Source organism: Oncorhynchus gorbuscha, linkage group LG04 (genome assembly GCF_021184085.1).
Source record: "Oncorhynchus gorbuscha isolate QuinsamMale2020 ecotype Even-year linkage group LG04, OgorEven_v1.0, whole genome shotgun sequence".
Classification (NCBI taxonomy): domain Eukaryota; kingdom Metazoa; phylum Chordata; class Actinopteri; order Salmoniformes; family Salmonidae; genus Oncorhynchus; species Oncorhynchus gorbuscha.
Genome location: NC_060176.1, coordinates 47,101,221 through 47,127,585, shown reverse-complemented (window position 1 = coordinate 47,127,585; position 26,365 = coordinate 47,101,221). Strand labels below are relative to the sequence as shown.

The following is a 26,365-nucleotide window of genomic DNA, read 5'->3' as shown; positions in this document are numbered from 1 at the left end:
CACTTTTGGACATTAACAAGGCAACACTCCATCTTAACTCCTCCTCCACATTTACTGGATTGGTTGAACAGTGCAGAAGAGAACCTCCTCCAACTGTTTTTTCTTCTTCTAATCAAGACCAGTATGTAGGGGATGTAGTTTCAGGCATTTCTTTTATGCCGGCTACTTTAGGTTAGATGTAACGTAGCAGGCATAAGAGAAACCTCTGAGCGGATTTACCACATCCGGTTTTCAGCGGAAATAGGAAGCTAGGTTGAAAATAGCTGTATCCCTGAAAACCAGAACATCTGTTTTTTTGGCAACTCATTTAAGGCTAGGTTAGATGCAAAGTATATCTCACTGACCATCCCTAAAGTTCTCTGCTGCCTGCGACTGGAACGAATTGCAAAAATCTCTGAAGTTGGAGACTTTTATCTCCCTCACCAACTTCACCAAACATCTGCTACCTCACCAAACATCTGCTATCTGAGCAGCTAACCTATCACTGCAGCTGTACATAGTCCATCGGTATATAGCCCACCCAATTTTTACCTACCTCATCCCCATACTGTTTTATTTGATTTACTTTACTGCTCTTTTGCACACTAGTATTTCTACCTGCACATGTTAATCTGATCATTTACCACTCCAGTGTTAATCTGCTAAATTGTAATTATTCACTCCTATGGCCTATGTATTGCCTACCTCCTCATGGCCTTTGCACACAATGTATATAGATTATTTTTTTTCTACTATGTTATTGACTTGTTTATTGTTTATTGTTTACTCCATGTGTAACTCTGTGTTGTTGTCTGTTCACACTGCTATGCTTTATCTTGGCCAGGTCTCAGTTGCAAATGAGAACTTGTTCTCAACTAGCCTACCTGGTTAAATAAAGGTGAAATTAGTATTCACACCCCTTGACTTTTTCCACAGTTTGTTTGTTTGTCAACAAGCTACACAAAAGAACTGTAATGTCAAAGTGGAAGAGAAATTGTAACTTTAAAAAAAAAATAATAATAAAAAAAGTTTTATCTAGGATTCTGTAATACAGTTGAAATCGTATGTTTACATACACCTTAGCCAAATATATTTAAACTAAGTTTTTCACAATTCCTGACATTTAAACCTAGTTAAAGTTTCCTGTCTTAGGTCAGTTGTAATGCTCCGGGTGTCGTGGGTGTGGAGTCAAACGCAGGAGACAGAGAGTGCAATGCTGTGCTCTTTAATTGCACCAACACACCACAGGGTGCTCACAATAATAACGGCCCCAAACACAGGGAATGAAAAATGTACAACTGGAAAATGCACGACCAGGCACTAACACGTACCTCTACTACAGCGCCGAAGGTTACAATGAATAATCCCGCACAACAAACAGACGGGCCGGCTGTCTAAAGAAGCCCAACTAATCATTCACAAACAGGTGCTACCAATAAATATACAAGGAGGGGAGGAAAGACAATCAGTGGCAGCTAATAGGCCGGTGACGACGACCGCCGAGCGCCACCCGACCGGGAAGGGAAGCCACCCTCAGTCGGACTCGTGACATCAGTTAGGATCACCACTTTATTTTAAGAATGTGTCATGTCAGAATAATAGTAGAGCAAATTATTTATTTAAGCTTTTATTTATTTCATCACATTCCCAGTCGGTCAGAAAATTTACATACACTCAATTAGTATTTGGTAGCATTGCCTTTAAATTGTTTAACTTGGGTCACACGTTATGGGTAGCCTTCCACAAGCTTCCCACAATAAGCTGGGAGAATTTTGACCCATTCCTCATCACAGAGATGGTGTAATTGAGTCAGGTTTGTAGGCCTCCTTGCTCACGTACTCTTTTTCACTTCTGCCCACAAATGTTATATAGGATTGAGGTCAGGGCTTTGTGATGGCCACTCCAATACCTTGACTTTGTTGTCCTTAAGCCATTTTGCCACAACTTTGGAAGTATGCTTGGAGTCATTGTCCATTTGGAAGACCCCTTTGCGACCAAGCTTTAACTTACTGTCTGATATCTTGAGATATTGCTTCAATATATCCACATAATTTTTCCTCATCATGATGCCATCTATGTTGTGAAGTGCACCAGTCCCTCCTGCAGCAAAGCACCCCCATAACATAATGCTGCCACCCCCATGCTTCACGGTTGGGACAGTGATCTTCAGGTTGCAAGCCTCGCCCTTTTCCCTCCAAACATAAAGATGGTCATTATGGCCAAACAGTTCTGTTTTTGTTTCATCCAACCAGAGGACATTTCTCCAAAAACTACGATCATTGTCCCCATGTGCAGTTGCGAACCGTAGTCTGGCTTTTTTATGGCGGTTTTGGAGCAGTGGCTTCTTCCTTATTGAGCGGCCTTTCAGGTTATGTCGATATAGTACTCGTTTTACTGTGGATATAGATACTTTTGTACCTCTTTCCTCCAGCATCTTCACAAGGTCCTTTGCTGTTGTTCTGGGATTGATTTGCACTTTTCGCACCAAAGTACGTTCAACTTGTCACGACCTGACCATGGAGAGCTTTTGTTTCTCAATGGTTGAGTAGGTCAGGGCGTGACTAGGGGGCTGTCTAGTTCAAATTTTCTATGTGGGGTTCTAGTTTATGTTTTCTATGTTGGTGATTTTTAGGATTCCCAATTAGAGGCAGCTGGTAATCGTCTCTAATTGGGGATCATATTTAGGTAGAATTTTCCCATCTGCGTTTGTGGGATATTGGATCGCCTTCCTTGGCGGGAGACGCAAGGGGAGAAGGTAGGACAGTTACAACGCCGGGGTTTGCGGCCACAGAGAAAGCCCAAAAGACAGACCAAAATATTTTTTTGGGGGGGGTACAAGGGATCGTCAGCGGAGCCAAGGAGTGAACCAGAGCCAGTCTGGGAGAAGAGGGAGAAACTGGAGGAGAGTGAACGGAGAGAGTCAGAGACCGTCAAAGTGCGGATGGAGATATTGGAGGAGAAATTTTGCTTGATGATGTGTTGCTTGATGATATGACGTGTGTAGATTGATGATGACCATTTTTATTGAATCAATTTTAGAATAAGGATGTACCTGTAACGGTTTTCTAGGTGTGGTGAAGGAGAGTCGGACCAAACTGCAGCGTGTAGATTGCGATCCATGTTTAATGAACAAAAAACGTAACACGAATCTAAAACACAAACACTACAAAACAAAGAACGTAACGAAAACCGAAAACAGCCTATACTAGTGAAAACTAACACAGACAGGAACAAGGACACTAAGGACAATCACCCACGACAAACTCAAAGAATATGGCTGCCTAAATATGGTTCCCAATCAGAGACAACGATAAACACCTGCCTCTGATTGAGAACCACTCCAGACATCCATAGACCTTGCTAGATCACCCCACTAGCTACAATCCCAATACATACACACCAAAACCCCAAGACAAAAACCACCACAATACAAAAACCCCATGCTACACCCTGGCCTGACCCAATACATGAAGATAAACACAAAATACTTCGACCAGGGCGTGACAGTACTGTAACAAAATGTGGAAAAAGTCAAGGGGCCTGAATACTTTCCGAATGCACTGTATATTCATTTATCTGACACCAATCTCAAGTTCACAGCAGAGCGAAGTCGGGAGAGAATAGACATCTTGGATCTTACAATCCATAACAATAAAGAAAACAAGTTGGAGTCAACTATTTTCCTCAAACCGCAGAGTAGGAATACACCTTTAAGCTAACCACTTGGTAGACCTTACGCCTTTGATCACACTGACAGTGACATTGCGTTTTAGTACACCAGAAGTACATTCATTTCCAATGCAGCATTGCGTTGCAGGGGCAGTTGCAATGTGTTCTATGTGGTGCATACATAGGATTTATGAAACGTATGCATCAAAATGTATGAGTAGACTGCTTAACAGAAATGGCGAAAGAAGATTCATGTTGAATTTTTGTTGCAGACATATCCACATTATGCTGCATATCATCATTTTTGCCCAACCACGCTGTCGGTATGATCTAGGCGTTAAGAGGAACATACCGGTGGATCAATTCCTAAGACTCCATCCTAACTGTAGTACAAACATAGATTTCGAGCACAAAGCTAATGATACGCACACCAGATTCCTGTGACGATAAGAATGTCATACTAAACGCCCCCACTTTTCTTTCCTTCCAAGGAGTACAGCCCGTCGCTCAACTCCATTGTATTGAAACATTGGAACACCCTCAACAGTTATCTAAATCTATGAGGGTTCACAACATTGCCCCTTCGTATTCTAGCCGATTCCGTTACACACAGCATACAGCGGGACACTTGGCTCCCAGGCCCCCCCAATGGCCATTACAAGTGTGGTCACTGTGTACATTGTCAAATTACGACTAATACTAAAATGTTTTAACACTCTAGAACAGGTAAAGAATACAAAATTCAAAAGGTTCATTAATTGTAGCACCACAAATGTCATATGCATCTGCTGGGCTGTTTATACTGTATTTGTCAAACTAAACTGGCATTGAAACTTTGCATCATCCAAATTTCACAAAGAGCTGACATCGAGAGAAAGAGGCATTCTGGCAGTGCTCCTTACACACTGTGGATCCAAAGGGGCTAAACTATGATCTTTCGTTGTCCTAACATTTCTATAATGTTGTTTTGGGGAACTCTTTGTCTACGGATTCATGAGGCACATGATTTATCTAATTATTTTGTTCTATTATTTGCTATTTACCTTGAAACATATCACGATTATTGTTTTTACATTGATTGATGCCACTAGGTAACTCAATGGATCACACTAGTTTCACCTGTTCACATCCTTTTTGTAAGTTTGTCTTGTAAGTTTGTCTTGGTAAGCCATTCTCTCAAATATGAGCATCTAAGCTCTTATTGCAGGGCTTCGACTGTGGAAAATCCCCTTCCCAGTCAGTCTATTGTGCGCAATGAACATTACACTGTACAGGCTAACCTATGGATCGTTCACCCATTAAATTGGGTATCAGCCTACTCAGTGACACCCACAGAACACAACTATGTAGAGTTTACACAAATGTTAGCGTCTTAGCTCTATTTATGGACTCTGAAACCACTGTGAAATGAGCCACATTAGCTAGCCAGTCAACATACTATGGGTATTGAACATTCAGAGCTAATGTGGCTCATGTCACTGTGGTTTCGGAGTTCTGCAGTAAGAGCTAAGACATTCATATTTGTGTAAACTCTACATAGTTGTGTTCTGTAGGTGTCACGGTGTAGGCTGATAGGCCTCAGTATGCCCCCAATTCAGTAATGCAGTCTAACACATCCACAGTGGGATTTCCCCCAAAAAGTATGTTTATTGTCAAACTAATTCATTCATGTATTTAATTTTAAATGATGTAAAATTCCAACATTGTTGAGCATTATCTAGTCCAAATATGACATGATTCCGCTATTTGTATCAGTATGCATCACTTTCAATTGGAGACTTTTATTTTGAATGCGAGACGCAAATTCCACATAATGGAGACCACAACATGTAAGCATAGCAACAGTGTAAACAAACATTTTCGACCTGTGAAAAGTGAATCGCTATAACACCATAAGCATGCAAAAAATTATTTTACAGTCAAGAGAAATGATTAACCCAAAAATAGATTAGAAAACAATGATTTGTATGGTTAGACATGACTCTGTAAACCCGCCTTATCTCAGCTCACTGATCACCATAGCAACACCCACTGTAGCAAGCCTCCAGCAGGTATATCTATCTCACGGGTCACCCCCAAAGCCAATTCCTCCTTTGGTCGTCTTTCCTTCCAGCTCTCTGCTGCCCATAACTGGAACGAATTGCAAAAATCTCTGAAGCTGGAGACTCACATCCCCCTCACTAGCTTTAAGCACCAGCTGTCAGAGCAGCTTACAGATCACTGCACCTGTACATAGATGGGCTGTTTACAGATGGGCTATCTACCTACCTCATCTCCATACGGGTTTATTTATTTATTTTGCTCCTTTGCACCCCAGTATCTATACCTGCACATTCATCTTCTGCCGATCTACCATTCCAGTGTTTAATTGCTATATTGTAATTTTTATATTGTACTTCGCCACCATGGCCTATTTATTTCCTTAACTTACCTCATTTGCACTCACTGCATATAGAATTTTTGTTTTCTTTTGTTCTACTGTATTATTGACTGTATGTTTTGTTTATTCCATGTGTAACTGTGTAACTCTTGCTACGCTTTATCTTGGCCAGGTACCAGTTGCAAATGAGAACTTGTTCTCAACTAGCCTACCTGGTTAGATAAAGATGAAATAAAAAATAAATAAATAAAAATAATGTTAGCCAGCAAAACCAGTTTACCAAACGGGCACGCAGGGCACATACCTCGGGGCACCGACCTCCAGGGGGCCCCCAACTCCAAATACCAAAATTATAATAGCAAAATGTGTAGAATTGCAGGAAATTAGCTTTAACCTTTTCATGTGTGCGTTCCAAATATCTCTAACCGTCGCCCATGCATGAGTTTTTTCATGCGCTTGATGTCAGAATGCTCTCACTGTTCCAAAATGGGATTGTTACGCAACAGGACAGTTACCCGTGCTGGACTCAAATCAAGGCACGCTGCCTGCTAATTATCTATAGGCTATGTTGACTTGTCAATTTCAAATTACTTTCTAATAAGTTTTATTTTCTAACAACCGTTTGAATTGAGGTGTGTTCCGCCTCGTTAATTTGCATAAGAAGTAGCCAATTTCACGGTTGCGCATCTCTAGTCAGAACAGGCCTTGCACAAACATTTTCCCCCAGCACATTTTCTGACTGGCGCCCACATTGCGTCGTGGTTGTTTTCCTTACAAATTGGACATGTGTGTGTTCCCCTCAAAATAAGTGACTAATTTTCTGTATATTGTGTTGTCGTTTCTGCTGTAGCACACAGTATGTATGTATGGATCATAATGTATTGACTGTTCTATTCACATGTTTAAGTTCATTGCATTGTAATGGACACATATGTACACATATGATGTGTGTAAAATACTTTTTTGAATGTTGTACTGATTATGATGAATTAATACTACGCTATTTACCGGCTATGTGTGGCGCTATACTTGTTGACTTACAATGCATTCTGGTTGTCACATAAGCGGCTGCCAGACCAAAGATTTTATAACAAGGGAGAGTTCACTCAACTGACTTATAGTGCTTTCAAGACAACTGTGACCTCGGAAAAATACTAGGTAAAATCATGACGTCGATGATCTTCAGGTCGGAAAATCGGAGGTCTAGAAAGAGGCCAGAGTTACTGAGTTAGAATTGGATGACCATTCAAAACTATTCTTTCCATCCGGAACTAATTTTTTCCCCTGAGTTCCCAGTTGTCTTGAACGTGGCATCAGATTGTAACTTTGGTACATCAGGGTTGCCAGCTCAAGCCCTCTTCCAGGGGTTGTATTCTTATTTAGCGTATAAACTTCTCTTGTTTGCCCCCCATTTTTGATAAATCCCCCATCATAGTAATATTTCCTGCATCAAATGCGGAGGGTGGGGGGTGATTAGTGTCGGTGGCGGCTTCGGTGCGGGCCGAAGAACCTGCTCAGCTCGTGGAACCGCCAGCATCGGGGGCGGCTCTGGTGCGGGACGAAGAACCTGCTGAGCTCGCAGATCCAGCCATGGACCCGGGCTGAACACTGTGCCTGGACTGGACCTCGGTGTCAAGGAAAGCTCCTGCCATGGAGCGGGACTGTACACAAGCCCTGGCCTGGACATCAGTGCAGAGGAAGGCTCCTGCCATGGAGCGGGACTGGACGCCGTATCTGGACTGAGCACCGGCGCAGAGAAGACTCCTGCCATGGAGCAGGACTGGACGCCGTGTTTGGACTGGACATTGGCGCAGAGGAAGGCTCCTGCCATGGAGCAGGACTGGACGCCGTGTTTGGACTGGACACCGGCGCAGAGGAAGGCTCCGACCATGGAGCTGGACTGGACGCTGTGCTTGCACTGGGCACCGGCGCAGGAGGTTCCGGACCGTGGACCGGCGCAGGAGGTTCCGGACCGGAAACCGTCGCCGGGGGCTCCGGACCGGAAACCGTCGCCGGGGCTCCGGACCGGGAACCGTCGCCGGGGGCTCCGGACCGGGAACCGTCGCCAGGGGCTCCGGACCGGGAACTGTCGCCGGAGGCTCCAGACTGTAAATGTGCACTGGAGGCCTAGTGCGTGGAGCAGGTACAGGACATACCGGACTGGTGAGGCACACTGGAGGCCTGGTGCGGAGAGCAGGCACAGGATGTACCGGACTGGAGAGGTGTACTGGGGGCCTGATGCGTGGAGCTGGCACCGGACGTAATGGGCTGTGGAGGGGTACTGAAGACCTGGTGCGTAGATCCAAATTGTACCGGAACGATGACACACTTTGCATGGCGAGTGTGTGGAGCTGGCACCGGACGTACTGAGCTGTAGAGGCGCACTGGAGACCTGGAGCGTAAAGCCGGCACACATGGCACGGACGGGACAAATGACACGCTCCTCAAGGCGAGTGTGGAGAGCTGGCACAGGACTTACTGGGCTGTGGATGCGTACTGGCGACCTGGTGCGTGGAGCCGGCACAGATTTCACCAGACTAATAGCACGCTCCTCAGGACGAGTACAGGGAGCTGATTCAGGTGGCATTAAATTGATTAGACGCTCCTTAGGGTAAATGTCGTGCATCTTCCACCAACTCAACAACTCTCTCCGTTCATTGGCACACACACACACACACACACACACACACACACACACACACACACACACACACACACACACACACACACACACACACACACACACACACACACACACACACACACACACACACACACACACACACACACACACACACACACACACACACACACTAAACATACACATGGATTTAGTACTGTAGATATGTAGTAGTGGTGGAGTAGAGGCCTGAGAGCACACAGTGTCATGTGAAATCTGTGAATGTATTGTAATGTTTAAAAACTGTATAAGCTGCATTAATTTTGCTGGACCCCAGGAAGAGGGGATTCATAATAAATACAAATACAAACGGTTGTTTCTACAACTTAATTGGAGTCTCCTGTGGTAAATTCAATTGATTGGACATGATTTGGAAAGGCACACACGTGTCTATATAAGGTCCCACAGCTGACAGTGCACGTCAGCGCAAAAACCAAGCCATGAGTTAGAAGGAATTGTCCGTAGAGGGGGAAGGGTACCAACAATTTTCTGCAATATTGAAGGTCCCCAAGAACACAGTGGCCTCCACCATTCTTAAATGGAAGAAGTTTGGGAGCACAAAGTCTCTTCCTAGAGCTGGCAGCCCGGCCAAACTGAGCAATCGGGGGAGAAGGGACTTGGTCTGGGAGGTGACCAAGAACAGTATGGTCACTCTGACAGAGCTCCAGAGTTCCTCTGTGGCGATGGTTGTCCTTCTGTAAGGTTCTCCCATGTCAGCAGCACTCCATAAAGCAGGCCTTTATGGTAGAGTGGCCAGATGGAAGCCACTCCTCAGTAAAGGCACATGACAGCCCGCTTGGAGTTTGCCAAAGGGCATCCAAAGGACTCTCAGACAATGAGAAATAAGATTCTCTTATCTAATGAAACCAAGATTGAACTCCTGCCCCCAGCGTTCAGGACCTCATATTGACGCAAAGGTTCCCCTTCCAACAGTACAACGACCCTAAGCACACAGTCAAGACAACGCAGGAGTAGCTTTGGCACAAGTCTCTGAATGTCCTTGAGTGGCCCATCCAGAGCCCTCACTTGAACCCAATCAAACATCGCTGGAGAGACCTGAAAATAGCTGTGCAGGGACGCTCCCCATCCGACCTGACAGAGCTTGAGAGGGTCTGCAGAGAGAAAAATTGGAGAAACTCCCCAAATACAGGTGTGCAAAGCTTGTAGTGTCATACCCAAGAAGACTTGAGGCTGTAGTCGCTGCCAAAGGTGCTTCAACAAAGTATTGAGTAAAGAGTCTGAATACTTATGTAAATGTGATTATTTCATTTTCAAACATTTCTAAAAACCTGTTTTTGATTTGCCATTATGGGGTATTGTGTGTAGATTGATGAGGAAAAAAACATTTAATCCATTTTAGAATAAGGCCGTAAGGTATCAAAATGTGGAAAAAGTCTAGGGATCTGAATACTTTCCAAATGCACTGTATGTGCATGTACAGTATATGCTCTAGGGATAAAAGTCTTGTTTGGATAACCTTATTATTATATATTGATTTGTATCTTGAATTTATTCACTCTTTATGCGATGCGCACTGCAGAGAACACTGGAAGAATTATCACTGAATAATCACAGTGAATTATTGTAATGTTTGTTTGTGTTAATTAATCCCGTAAGGGATGGCTTGCCAACTGCCGATTTGACACAAAAATACAATTTTCATTCATTAAGCATTTCACACATATTATCCAGATACTGACTGTTAGCACTTGGTCGTCTATAGCAGCTTTAACCTAACTTCAACAGTATTTAACATGAGATCCTCTCTAAGCTTTACAGGCATTTCTGTATTTTCGGTAGATGTTATTACATTACAATACATTAGATGTATTGCCACCACTGTATCATCTGTTACAAGCAAGTTATTGACTTCATGAACTACGGGCTATTTTTAGCACTTTTCTGGTTTGCTTGATTGTTTTTTTGGTACTTTCTACCCATTTTCGTGACATCCAATTGGTAGTTACAGTCTTGTCTCATCGCTGAAACTCCCGCACGGACTCGAGAGAGGTGAGGGTCTGCATACAATAGCTGTACAAACAACTGAGGTATCCATGCGTTTTCCGAAACACGACCCTGCCAAGCCGCACTGCTTCTTGACACACTTAACCCGGAAGCCAGCCGCAGCAATGTGTCGGAGGAAACACAGTACAGCTGGTAACCAAAGCCAGCAGTCGCTAGAGCACGATGGGACAAGGACATCCCAGCCGGCCAAACCCTCCCCTAACCTGGACGCACCGCCTCATGTGGTCACGGCCGGCTGCAACACAGCCCGGGTTCGAACCCGGATCTGTAGTAACACATCTAGCACTGCAATGCAGCGCCTTAGACCACTGCGCCACTCTTGAGGCCCTGCTTGATTGTTGTTATGCTTGACTTGGAAGATTATCAGAAGTATACTTGCTCATGTTGTTTATATTGGAGCTGATAGTGTACTGTGAGCTGCACACAGTGGACTTCCTACTAGGCCACACTGCCTCAGTGCTAACAATGCAACTCTGCTTCATATACACATGATTACTGCATACAATAGCTGTACAATCAACTGAGGTATTCAGGGCAGTTATGGGGACATAAATTAAGTTACTTATATTGTGTCTGCCAATGCCTTTGGAATAATGTACATTTGATGCAGCATTAAGACAACTCAGCGTCACAATGGTAGGGTCTAACTGAGCTGATCTTGGGTCATTGATAAGTCTAATTGTCTCAACCAGTGGCGATTTTAGCATGTACAGTACCAGTCAAAAGTTTAGACACACCTACTCATTCCAGGGTTTTTCTTGTACATTGTAGAATAATAGTGAAAACATTAAAACTATGAAATAACACATATGGAATCATGTAATGACCCAAAAAGTGTTAAAAAATGTTAAATATATTTAATATTTGAGATTCTTCAAAGTAGCCACCCATTGCCTTGATGACAGCTTTGCACACTCTTGGCATTCTCTCAACCAGCTTCACCTGGAATGCCTTTCCAACAGTCTGGAAGGAGTTCCCACATATACTGAGCACTTATTGGCTGCTTTTCCTTCACTCTGCAGTCCAACTCATCCCAAACCATCTCAATTGGGTTGAGGTTGGGTGATTGTGGAGGCCAGTCATCTGATGCAGCACTCCATCACTCTCTTTCTTGGTCAAATAGCCCTTATACAGTCTGGAGGGTCATTGTCCTGTTGAAAAACAAATGATAGTCCCACTAAATGCAAACCAGGTGGGATGGCGTATCGCTGCAAAAGTCTGTGGTAGCCATGCTGGTTGTGCGCCTTGAATTCTAATGCAATCACAGACAGTTCATGTCTTAATGGTTCGTACCCTTTTTTTTCAATATTCGCCCAAAATTACGTACCCAAATCAACCTGCCTGTAGTTCAGAACCTGAAGCAAGGATATGCATATTATTGATACCATTTGAAAGGAACCACTTTGAAGATGGTAGAAATGTGAAATTAATGTAGGAGAATATAACACATTAGATCTGGTAAAAGATAATACAAACAAAAAAACATGTATTTTTAAAATGTATTTGTTCCATCATCTTTGAAATGCAAGACAAAGGCCATACTTTCAGATGGCAGCAGTGTGTGTGCTAAGTTCCAGACTGATCCAGTGAAGAATTACATTACTGCACAATATTTTGTATCAAGCCTGCCAGGAGTTTGCCCAAATGAGCCGAATTGGTCAATTGATACATTTTCAAGTACATAACTTTAGAGAACATTCAAAAATGCTATGGTAATAAAACATTTAAGATTACACACTCCCAGGAATGTCATACATGATGGACCATTAGCACATACACTAACATTCACACATCTAGATGGCCGGTTGGGTGTGGAGCCAGAGACAGCAGTTGGGTCAAACTGTAGACCCCAGTTACTACATTTGAACATAAAAATTATTTTATCAAACAAAATGATGCTACATTTTATCTCTGGGACCCTCAGGATGACAAATCAGAGCAAGATTACTGAATGGAATTACATTATTTACCTACAGACGTGAATGTATCAACCCAGTTGCCGTGATAAAAGTGGTTTGTTGTTGTGCACTCTCTTCAATAGCTACTGTTAATTGGTCTTGATCTTTTACCAAATAGGGCTATCTTCTGTATACAACCCCTACCTTATCACAACACAACCGATTGGCTTAATTATATTAAGAAGTAAAGCAATTCCACAAATTAACAAGGCACACCTGTTCATTGAAATTCGTTCCAGGTGACTACCTCATGAAGCTGGTTGAGAGAATGCCAACCGTGCGCAAAGCTGTCAAGGCAAAGGCTGGCTACTTTGAAGAATCTCAAATATAAAATATATTCTGATTTGTTTAACAGTTTTTTGGTTACTACATGATTCCATGTGTCCAAACTTTTGACTGGTGATATATAATATTTTGTTAGAAAGGTGGGGCTCAAAATGACGGGTCACCACTGGTCTCAATGCAGCCTTGAAATGTGTTAACAACGTCCAGGAGCCAAGATGATTAGGATGGACTCCATCATTCCTGTAGGGTATCTTCTGTTTCCAGAAGGTGTCAGATATATCAATAAAAGTGATTCCAACAGACCTACAGTAATCTTTTAGCTAGGTGTGTAATGCCAGTAGCCTGATGAATCTTTCACACCCAAGGCCCAACGATTGTACCGGACCTGAAATGGTTGGCTGCTATTTGTAATTTCTCAGTGCTCGAATCAGTTCTTTAAAATAAATTTTCTGAAGTTCAGAGCTAGGCCTCCTGAAATCTTTAATTAAGACACAAACAAGCTTTTTACCGGACTACCTTTTCAAATACACATTGAAATGTTGCCTACACGTTTTGTGGTCTTATTGGAATAAGTAACTCCCCATTGCTGACCAATACTTACCTATAATAGGGCTAATAACTTGCTATAGCAAAGAATATCAACAAACGTACACAAGCGAGGCTCTGCGACCTGAACTGATCTGAGAAGGTCATTAAATCGTGGGTGACTGAAAGACCGCTTGTGGGCTTCCTGTCAACATTATTTTACTCTGTTGCTCTCTGGCTCTGCCTAGATCAAAATCACAGACTCAATCTTGAAAAATTAGATTCGTTTTGGCTTGTTCCATTAAAAAGGGGCTGATATAATTTTGATTTGATCATAGAGGAAAAACGCTGATCTATAGTGCAAACTAATTGGGTGAACCCATTGAAGCTCAATCTCTTGCGTCTCTCCGCAGTCTGGCAATTCTTCTGCACTGCTGTTCTGGAGGAGGTTCGCAGTTTAGAGGGAACATTGCTAATAAATCCACGGTGGGATTTCAACAGTTTCTTCTGTTTATTATCAAACAAAGTCATTATTGTACTTCATTTGTAATTATGCAACAACATTCCAAAGTTGTTCAGCATCATCTAGTCCAGATATAGCGTGATTCCACTATTTGTATCCGTTGGCCTCGCTTTCAAACGAGGGACTTTTATTTTGAAGGTAAACTGCTAATCATTAAAGTGGCTAGCTTCATGCGGGATAGATACAACGTTGGCCAACGTTCAGATAGAAATGTGTTATGTAGAACAATCATGCCTCTAATTCTAAGGAATCATGTAATGTTCTTTTCTATCTGCAACGTTCCAAAACGTTTTTGTATTTAACATACCCATATACACAACATGCTGTACGAACCCCGTTTTGCTCATCGCTTATCTGTCTGGAAAGCCTCCGCAAATGAAATCGTGTGGTGGGCGGGGTTGCCCCGGTAAGGGGCTTCTCTGTTAGGTGGGAGATGGGTATGAGTTACGCAGCTCCCTAAACTCAGTAGTTTAGTTGGAATTGAGAAGCGAGACATGAATATGAGAAATATGGAATTCCCTAACAAAAAGCATTGATTTTGCTCAATTTGATCAACACGGAAGAATCCATTTCCCCATCTCCATTTGGCTGAACTGAGAAAAGGGCTACTTTAATATTGCGCGTTTATGCATCTACATTTTCATAGCTGCATCGCTGAACTATTGTAAACTACTGTCAAAGTAGCCACATTGGAGTGAAGCGCTCGCTCAATACGGTAAGTCACCTCTTTTTTTGGTGTTACTAACCAGTTTTCCATCCAACCTTTTTCTGAGAGTAAAGTACAATGTTGGATTAAAAAAATGTAATGACAGGCCTGATGGAAACAGCACATTTTTCGGTAAACTTTCAAAATATCGACAAAGCAAAATACACTAGACAAAGTGGATTTTTTTTTTTTGCCTGTAAAATTTGTGAAACATGGCTGTGGAAAAGCCTTTATGCGCAAATATTGATATAAGTATATCGAAGTAAAATTGGGAGTTTCGCAATGATGTTGATATCGTGTGTTCCTCCCACTACGAATCGAGAAAGCATGCAGTTTAGGCTACCGATTAAATCAATTATGATTAACTTCACAGGGTGGTGAAAGTGCACAGTGATGAGCTTGACCCGATTGAAGATAGAATCTTATGGCAGGAGTGTTACTCGTTCGGAACGTTAAAATGCAATGGTTGTGGAAATAAGGAATATTTCATATCAGCAATACATTTTTGTTGTTGTCAAGAAACCAAAAGGTTAAATTATTACACACATTTTATAGGGTTCCCACACCGACATATTTCCATGTTATACTGGTTATTTACAGAAGACATGCGTATGCACACATGACTGTAAGTCGCTTTGGATAAAAGCGTCTGCTAAATGGCATATATTATTATTATTATTACCTGTGCAAATTAGTTATCTGCGTCTCCGAACACCTGTGTGTAAACGGAAGACGGAAACCACAAAACTGTCGGCTGCAACTGATAGAACCGGTTAAAACAGTGTATATTTAGCATTTGTGAAATTATTTTTGATGTGATATGAAAGTATAGTGCTTTATGTTTTTACCACAATTGACAATCGATTCACGTTTAGATGGGGTATTTGGCTGTCAGAGCCAATTCTTCTCTATACAGAACACGTAAAGTCCTTTGACTATAAGGAGTAATGCTAGGCTCCTTTAGTCCACTGGGCTAGGTGACATGATGATTGATGCTTGGCTGCCTTTGACAAATAAAAATAATCTCACTCTTGTCGGTAATAAATCTCATCATATAGGCTCTCCACGCACTGTATATGCGAGCTGTTGGCTAGAGCGCATGTGCCAATACCATATAACACAAAATTGTTACTGGAAAAAAAACATCAGTAGAGTTGAAAATGTGATGGAAAGTTGTATTTTTTGAACTGGTGGTAGTGGGGAATTTAACCACGAAAGTTATTTTATATGCACTACCTCATCATGCACTGTCAGTTTGATGTAAACACCCCTCTGGTGAGAAAATGCTCATATTGGTTTTGGTATTTGGTATTTTATTAGGATCCCCATTAGCCTGTTGGGAAAGCAGCAGCTACTCTTCCTGGGGTCCACACAAAGAATGAAACAGAACATTGGTAGACAAGAACAGCTCAAGAACACAACTACATCATTTTTTTAAAAAGGCACAGGTAGCCTACATATCAACGCATACACACAAACTATCTAGGTAAAATAGGGGAGAGGCATTGTGCCACGAGGTGTTGCTTTAACTGTTGTTTTTTAAACCAGGTTTGCTGTTCATTTGAGCAATATGAGATTCAATGGAATTCCATGCAGTAATGGCTCTATATAATACGGTACCCTTTCTTGAATTTCTTCTGGATTTGGGGACTGTGAAAGGACTCCTGGTGGCATGTCTGGTGGAGTAAGTGTGTGTAAGAGCTGTGTGTAAGTTGACTATGCAAACAATTTGGGATTTTCAGCACATTGTTTCTTATAAAAAGAAGTGTTGCAGTCAGTCTCTCCTAAACTCTCAGCCAAGAGAGACTGGCCTGCATAGTACCGTATTTATATTAGTGCTCTGATATTTGAACCATCTGTTTTAAGCAGATTTTAGAATATCAACATGAAAATCTCTCGCCAATTGGAAAGATACGGTAGTTCAAGCACAACCTAGATTTGTCTTTAAACACCAACAATTGCATAGCCATATCTATAACTAAAATGAGAAGACGTTTTAAAATCAGAGTTATTTGATTTGATCTCTTCTTGTTCAATCTTGGAAATGCAAGAGAAAGGCCAAAATATAATATTGCAGTTTATGTGCAATTTAGATTTTGTCCACTAGATGGCAGCAGTGTGTGCAAAGTTTCAGATTGATCCAGTGAAGCATTGCAATACTGCACAGTATTTTGTATCAAGTCTGCCCAAATATGCCAAATTAGTCAGTTAAAACATTTTCAAGTACGTAACTATAGAGAACATACATTTTGTATTACCATATAATATTTGTAATTTTACACACTCCCAGGAATGTCATAAGTGATGGATCATTAGCTTATACACTAACGTTCACACATCTAGATAGCGGAGTAGGTGTGGAGCCAGAGATGGCAGGGGTTCAAACTGTAGAACCCATTACCTACATTTAAACATACAATTATTATTTTTATCTCTGGGACCCTCAAGATGACATCAGAGCAAGATTACTGAATGTACAGTTGAAGTTGGAAGTTTACATATACTTAGGTTGGAGGCATTAAAAGTCGTTTTCAACCACTCCGCAAATTTCTTGTTAATAAACTATACCTTTGGCAAGTCTGTTAGGACATCTACTTTGTGCATGACACAAGTAATTTTTCCATAATTTGTTTACAGACAGATTATTTCATTTATAATTCACTGTATCACAATTCCAGTTGGTCAGAAGTTTACATACACTAAGTTGACTGTGCCTTTAAACTGCATGGACAAATCCAGAAAATTATGTCATTGCTTTAGAAGCTTCTGATTGGCTAATTGGCATCATTTGAGTCAATTGGAGGTGTACCTGTGGATGTATTTCAAGGCCTAGCTTCAAACTCAGTGCCTCTTTGCTTGACATCAAGGGAACATCAAAAGAAATCAGCCAAGACTTCAGCAAAAACATTGTAGACCTCCACAAGTCTGGTTCATCCAATGCCTAAGGTGCCACGTTCACCTGTACAAACAATAGTATGCAAGTATAAACACCATGGAACTAGGCAACTGTCATACCGCTCAGGAAGGAGATGTGTTTTGTCTCTTAGAGATGAATGTACTTTGGTGCGAAAAGTGCAAATCAATCCCAGAACAACAGCAAAGGACCTTGTGAAGATGCTGGAGGAAACAGGTACCAAAGTATCTATATCCACACTAAAACAAGTCCTATATTGACACAACCTGAATGGCCACAAAGCAAGGAAGAAGCCACTGCTCCAAAAACGCCATAAAAAAGGTTTGCAACTGCACATGGGGACAAAGATCATACTTTTTGGAGAAATGTTCTCTGGTCTGATGAAACAAAAATAGAACTGTTTGGCCATAATGCCCATCGTTATGTTTGGAGGAAAACGGTGAAGGCTTGCAAGCTGAAGAACACCATCCCAACTGTGAAGCACGGGGGTGGCAGCATCATGTTGTGTGCTTTGCTGCAGGATGGACTTGTGCACTTCACAAAATAGATGGCTTCATGAGGAGGGACAATGATGTGGATATATTGAAGCAACATCTCAAGACATCAGTCAGGAAGTTAAAGCTTGGTTGCAAATGGGTCTTCCAAATGGACAATGACCCCAAGCATACTTCCAATGTTGTGCCAAAATGGCTTAAGGACAACAAAGTCAAGGTATTGGAGTGGCCATCAAAGCCAAGGTATAGAACATTTGTAGGCAGAACTGAAAAAGCGTGTGCGAGTAAGGAGGCCTACAAACCGGACTCAGTTACACCAGCTCTGTCAGGAGGAATGGGCGAAAATTCACCCAACTTATTGTGGGAAGCTTGTGGAAGGCTACCAGAAACGTTTGACCGAAATTAAACAATTGAAAGGCAATGCTACCAAATACTAATTGAGTTTATGTAAACTTCTGACCCATTGGGAATGTGATGAAGGAAATAAAATCTGAAATAAATCATTCTCTCTACTATTATTTTGACATTTCACATTACACTTAAAATAAAATGGTGGTCCTAATTGACCTAAGACAGTGAATTTTTACTAGATTTAAATGTCAGGAATTACGAAAAATTGAGTTTAAATGTATTTGGCTAAGGTGTATGTGTAACGGATGTGAAACGGCTAGCTTAGTTAGCGGTGTGCGCTAAATAGCGTTTCAATCGGTTACGTCACTTGCTCTGAGAACTTGAAGTAGTGTTTCCCCTTGCTCTGCAAGGGCCGCGGCTTTTGTGGAGCGATGGGTAACGATGCTTCGTGGGTGACTGTTGTTGATGTGTGCAGAAGGTCCCTGGTTCGCGCCCAGGTATGGGCGAGGGGACGGTTTAAAATTATACTGTTACATTGATGCTGTTGACCCAGATTACTGGTTGCTGCGGAAAAAGGAGGAAGGTCAAAAGGGGGGTGAGTGTAACGGATGTGAAACGGCTAGCTTAGTTAGTGGTGTGCGCTAAATAGCGTTTCAATCGGTTACGTCACTTGCTCTGAGACCTTGAAGTAGTGTTTCCCCTTGCTCTGCAAGGGCCGCGGCTTTTGTGGAGCGATGGGTAACGATGCTTCGTGGGTGACTGTTGTTGATGTGTGCAGAAGGTCCCTGGTTCGCGCCCAGGTATGGGCGAGGGGACGGTTTAAAATTATACTGTTACATATGTAAACCCTCGGCTTCAACTGTAAGTACATTATTTACCTTCAGAGGTGAATGTATCAAACCATTTGCCGTGATAAAAGGTTTTTGTTGTTGTGCACTCTCGTCAAACAATAGCATGGTATTTTTCACTTTAATAGCTAATGTAAATTGGACAGTACAGTTAGATTTACAATAATTAAAGTTTTCTGCCCATGTAAGACATGTCTATGTCCAGCAAAGTTCATTGTTACTTACAATGTCATTCTAGTCACATTAACACATGTTTAGCGCATGTTAGCATCAACCGTCCCGGTATAGGGACACCGATCCAGTAGAGCAGTGGTTCCCAAACTTTTTCTAGTCCCGTACCCCTTCAAACATTCAATCTCCTGCTGCGTACCCCCTCTAGCACCAGGGTCAGCGCACTCTCAAATATTATTGACATCATTGTAAGCCTGCCACACACTATACGATACATTTATTAAACATAATTATGAGTGTGAGTTTTTGTCACAACCCGTTTCGTGGGAAGTGACAAAGAGCTCTTATAGGACCAGGGCGCAAATAATAATATAATCATAATAATCAATGATTTTGCTCTTTATTTAGCCATCTTACATATAAAACCTTATTTGTTCATCAAAGGATGCACATAACTCTGCAATGTTGAGTTGTATTGGAGAGTGTCTCTGTCTTAAATCATTTTTCACACACAGTCTGTGCCTGTATTTAGTTTCCAAGTTAGGGAGGGCCGAGAATCCACTCTCACATAGGTACGTGTTTGCAAAAAGGACATCCGTGTCTTAACAGCGCGATTTGCCAAGGGAGAGAGAGAGTAACGGTTAATGTGATTGGATGTGAATAATTTTACTAGGCAACCTGTATTTGACATTGTGTTGTTATTTCGCTGAACACTAGATGGTTTCATTTTATTTTTGGAAGTGGAACAAGGCTACTCAGGCGAGGGGGGAAAAAACTAAACCAAATGTATATAGCCCCGTTGGAAAATATAAATGTGAAGAATTGTATTTTTAATATGAATCACATTTTTATTTGGCGTACCCCCAGACGGCATTACATACACCAGTTTGGGAATACCTGCCGTAGATGTTAAAACGTTGATGAAAGTTAGTTTTGCAAAGTTTCAAGATAATACGATGAAAGTGCATGTTTTACTAAATCTTTTCCTAAAAAACGTTATGGTTATTAGGCTACATTGCCTGTCAGAGTCAGCCGCTGACTGTGGAAACACAAACAAAACTCAAGACCCTTCAATTTGGTCTGTATTGCTTCATTAACATCACAACTTCACCACTAATATTGGACAGCTGTGAGTGGAAAAACAAACCCTGTGAGCCCTTTCTAAAAGCCATAAAATGTGATGGACTGAAAATACGTTTTTGAGACGTGGCGACCTACTCTGTAGCCTAATGGACCAAATTCATGCAATTTCCTACTTTTCAAATAAAGCTTGAACTCCAACATATAGACCTTAAAGGTCCAGTGCAGTCAAAGGCATGATTTTCCTGTGTTTTATATACTGAACAAAAATATAAAAGCAACTTGTAAAGTTTTAGTCCCATGTTTCGTGAGCTGAAATAAAATATCCCAGAAATGTTCCATTACGAACAAAAGGTTTATTTTTCTGCATTTTTTGTGCACAAATCTGCTTACAGTGCATTCATTTTGTTGGCGTTCAAACGTGTTTCTAAAATGAATTAAATAACATTTCCTCATCAATCTACACACAATACCCCATAATGACAAAGTGAATACAGGTTGTTTTTTAAACTTTAAAAACAGAAGTATTCAGACACTTTGCTATGAGACTCGAAATTGAGCTCTGGTGTATCCTGTTTCCATTGGTCATCCTTGAGAAGTTTCTACAACTTGATTGGAGTCCAACTCTCGTAAATTCAATTGAGTGGACATTATTTGGAAAGGTACACACCCGTCTATATAAGGTCCCACAGTTGACAGTGCATGTCAGAGCAAAAACCAATGATACATTTATTACATCCAATTTATTTTATTATTATAGTGGCTAGAGATAAGTCAGTATGTTGGCAGCAGCCACTCAATGTCAGTGATGGCTGTTTAACAGTCTGATGGCCTTGAGATAGAAGCTGTTTTTCAGTCTCTCGTTCCCAGCTTTGATGCACCTGTACTGTCCTTGCCTTCTGGATGATAGCGGGGTGAACAGGCAGTTTCCTGAATTCCACAATCATCTCCTTTGTTTTGTTGACATTGAGTGTGACTTTATTTTCCTGACACTACACTCTGAAGGCGCTCGCCTCCTCCCTGTAGGATGTCTCGTCATTGTTGGTAATCAAATCTACCACTGTAGTGTCGTCTGCATCTTGATGATTGAGTTGGAGGCGTGCATGGCCACACAGTCATGGGTGAACAGGGAATACATTAGAGGACTGAAAACGCACCCTTGTGAGGCCCTAGTGTTGAGGATTAGCGGGGTGGAGATGTTGTTTCCTACTCTCACCACCTGGGGGCAGCCCGTCTGGACGTCCGAGACCCAGTTGCACAGGGCGGGGCCGAGACCCAGGATCTCGAGCTTAATGACGAGTTTGGAGGGTACTATGGTGTTAAATGCTGATCTGTAGTCGATGAACAGTATTCTTACAATAGGTATTCCTCTTGTTCAGATGGGTTAGAGCAGTGTGCAGTGTGATTGTGATTGCGTCATCTGTGGACCTATTGGCGCGGTAGGGCAAATTGGAGTGGGTCTAGGCCCTAGACCATAGGGTCTAGGGTGTCAGGTAGGGTGGAAGTGATATGGTCATTGACTTATCTCTCAAAGCACTTCATAATGACGAAAGTGAGTGCTACAGTGCATTAGTCATTTAGCTCAGTTACCTTAGTTTACTTGGGAACAGGAACAATGGTGGACCTCTTGAAGCATGTGGGAACAGCAGACTGGGATAAGTAGTGATTGAATATGTCCGCAAACACACCACGCAGCTGGTCTGCGCGTGCTCTGAGGACGTGGCTAGGGATGCCGTCTGGGCCGGCAGCCTTCTTGTTAATCCAACCGTTATGTCAGATTTCAAAAGGCGTTATGGCAAAAACATACCATACGATTATCTGAGGACAGCGTCCAGAACACAAAACATTACAAACAGTTAATAGCCAAGTAGAGTAACAAAAGTCAGAAATAGCGATAAAATAAAAAACTTACCATTGATGATCTTCATATGGTTGCACTCACAAGACTTCCAGTTACACAATAAATGTTCATTTTGTACAATAAAATCCCTCTATATATCCAAAAACCTCTGTTTTGTTGGCACGTTTTCTTCAGTAATCCATTGGCTCAAAGGTAGATGAACAATCCAAAAAGTAAACAGTAAACAGTAAAGTTCGTAGAAACATGTGAAACAATGTTTATAATCAAGCCTCAGATTTTTTTTAGTCATAATAATCAATAATATTTAAATCGGACAATAGCTTCGTCAATATATTTTAAAAAAAAGAAAGGCGCACTCTCGGTCGCGCCCAGAAAACAGCTCTGGGACTTCCCAGGGTCCACTCACTCAGTGGTCTTACTCCCTAATTTTTCAGAATACAAGCCTGAAACAATTTCTAAAGACTATTGACATCTAGTGGAGGCCATAGGAAGTGCAATCTGAGTCCTAAGTTATTGGATACTGTATAGGCAGTCAACGGAAAACTACAAACATTAAAAATAAATTCCTGGATGGATTTTTCTCAGGTTTTCACCTGCCATATCAGTTCTGTTATACTCACAGACATTATTTTAACAGTTTCGGAAACTTGTTTGTTTCCGGTCACCTTTCCCTGATCAAAAGCTGTGGTTCGCGCTTTTGCGTGAATGCTGCCATCAATCCACGGTATCTGGTTGGGGAAGGTTTTAATAGTCGCTGTGGGTACAACATCACCGATGCACTTGCTAATAAACTCGCTCGCCGAATCAGCTTATTCATCAATGTTATTGTCCGATGCTATGTGGAACATATCCCAGTCCACTTGATCGAAGCAATATTGAAGTGTGGAATCCGATTGGTCGGACCAGCGTTGGACAGACCTGAGCACGGGCGATTCCTGTTTTAGTTTCTGTAAATAGGCTGGGAGCAAAAAAATGGAGTCATGGTCAGATTTTCTGAAAGGAGGGCGGGGGAGGGCTTTGTCTGCATCGCGGAAGTTAGAGTAACAATGATCCAGGGTTTTGCCAGCCCGGGTCACGCATTCGATATGCTGATCAAATTTAGGGAGCTTTGTTTTCAGATTACCCTTGTTAAAATCTCCAGCTACAATAAATGCAGCCTCAGGATATGTGGTTTCCAGTTTACATAGAGTCCAATGAAGTTCTTTCAGGGCCGTTGATGTGTCTGTGATTATAATCGAAGATAATTCTCTTGGTACATAATGTGGTAGGCATTTGATTGTAAGGAATTCTAGGTCAGATGAACAAAATTACTTCGAGTTCCTGTATGTTGTTATGATCACACCACATCTCGTTAATCATAAGACATACACCCCTGCCCTTCTTCTTACCAGAGAGATGGACAACCATCTCTGCAGCACTCCACCAATCAGGCCTTTATTGTAAAGTGGCCAGATGGAAGGCACATGACAGCCCACGTGGAGTTTGCCAAAAGGCACCTAAAGGTCTCACAGACCATGAGAAACAAGATTCTCTGGTCTGACAAAACCAAGATTGAACTCTTTGGCCTGAATGCCAAGCTTCACATCTGGAGGAAACCTGTCACCATCCCTACGGTGAAGCATGGTGGTGGCAGCATCATGCTGTGGGGATGTTTTTCAGTGGCAGGGACTGGGAGACTAGTCCGGATCGAGGGGACAGATGAATGGTGCAAAGTACAGAGAGATCCTTGATGAGAACCCACTCCAGAGTGCTCAGGACCTCAGACTGGTTTGACAGTTCACCTTCCAACAGGACAACAACCCTAAGCACACATCCAAAGCAACACAGGAGTGGCTTCTGGACAGGTCTCTGAATGTCCTTGAGTGGCCCAGCCAGGGTCCGGACTTGAACCTGAACGAACATCTATGAAGCAACCTGAAAATAACTATTCAGCGACTCTCTTCATCCCACCTGACAGAGCTTGAGAGGATCTGCAGAGAAGAATGGGAGAAATTCCCCAAATACCAGTGTGCCAAGAAACAAATTTGCACAAATAAAAACTGTTTTTACTTTTTCATTATGGGGTACTGTGTAGATTGATGATGGGGGAAAAACTATTTAATCCATTTTAAAATAAGTCTATAACGTAACAGAATGTGGAAAAAGTCAAAGGGTCTGAATAATTTTCTGCACTGTACATCCCTGTTAGTGAGCATTTATCCTTTGCCAAGATAATCCATCCACCTGACAGGTGTGACATCAAGAAGTTGATTAAACAGCATGAACCTTAGTTTTGAGGGAGTGTGCATTCTCTTTTGCCAGAGGATTGAATGTTCAATTCTCTACCATAAGCCGCCTCCAACATTGTTTTAGAGAATTTGGCAGTACATCCAACCAGCCTCACAAATGCAGACCGTGTAACCACACCATCCCGGGACCTCCACATCCGGTTTCTTCACCTGAGACCAGCCACCCAGACAGTTGATGAAACTGTGGCTTTGCACAACCATAGTATTTCTGCACAAACTGTCAGAAACCGTGTCAGGGAAGCTAATCTGCGTGCTCATCGTCCTCGCCAGGTTCATGACCTGGCTGCATTTCGGTGTCGTAACTGACTTTAGTGGGCAAATGCTCACCTTCGATGGCCACTGGCATGCTGGAGAAGTCTGCTCGTCACGGATGAATCCGTGTGTAGGGCGTTGTGTGGGCGAGCGGTTTGCTGACGTCAACATTTTGAACAGAGTGCCCCATGGTGGAGGTGGGGTTATGGTATGGAAAAGCATAACTTACGGACAATGAACACAACTGCATTTTTTTCAATGGCAATTTGAATGCACAATGATACCAAGACGAGATCCTGAGACCCATTGTCGCGCCATCACCTCATGTTTCAGCATGATAATGCACGGCCCCATTTCGCACGAGTCTGTAAACAATTCCTGGAAGCTTAAAATGTCCCAGTTCTTCCATGGCCTGCATACTCATCAGAGATGTTACCTATTGATCGACACATACAACAGCGTGTTCCAGTTCCCGCCAATATCCAGCAACTTTGCTCAGCCATTGAAGAGGAGTGGGACAACATTTGGCAGGCCACAATCAGCAGCCTGATTTAACTCTATTTTGAAATAAATTGTTTTTGATATCTTAGCTGTATTAGACTAATCACAGATATTTGAGGATGTTGAAATATTGACATTGAAATGGTGCTGGAATAGGGGAGGCTGCTCTCGTTTTCTTTGCGACTTCGGTAACTCTCCGTGGTTCCAAATCAATAGTTGTTTAGTAGTCAGAAACATTAACTTGCTTGACTATGCCGTAGGTCAAGCAACTATTTGTTATATGCAATATGGTTTGTGGACTTCACCAGACAGATGTTGCTCTCTGGTTTTGTGATGAAACAAAGGTTTGGATGAATTTATTCTGCCACTGTCTTTTTATTGTCTCAGCCTTATGGTGCCAAGGGATATGAACTAACAGGGTATAGAGCAAGCAATGCAATTATTACAACACATAGGTTGAAATATGTATTTTTTTTCTTGACTTGGCTTCCTCAGTGAAGGACCCTTCCTGTAGAGGTTTTAAGTACTATATACAGTGAGTGTACAAAACATTAAGAACACCTTCCTAATATTGAGTTGCACCTCCTTCTACCCACAGAACAGCCTCAATTTGTCGGGTGTCAAATGCGTTCCACAGGGATGCTAGCCCATGTTGACTCCAATGCATCCCACAGTTGGCTGGATGTCCTTTAGGTGGTGAAACATTCTTGAAACACATGGGGAAACTGTTGAGTGTGAAAATACTAGCAGCGTTGCAGTTCTTGACACACTCAAACTGGTGATTCTGGCACCTACTACCATGCCCCACTCAAAGGCACTGAAAATATTTTGTCTTACCCGTTCTCCCTCTCTGAATGACACGCATACAAAATCCA

General features: G+C 42.1%; 1 protein-coding gene across 1 annotated transcript in view; it reads left to right on the top strand.

The window, feature by feature from the left end:
- Positions 1-14,458: 14,458 nt before the first annotated feature.
- LOC124033251 (neuropeptide FF receptor 1-like) overlaps positions 14,459-26,365 on the top strand; it is a 46,658-nt gene continuing 34,751 nt past the window's right edge. The window contains exon 1 of the mRNA XM_046345235.1: positions 14,459-14,739. The gene's annotated coding sequence lies outside the window, so the exon portion shown is untranslated. The remainder of the gene's footprint in view (positions 14,740-26,365) is intronic.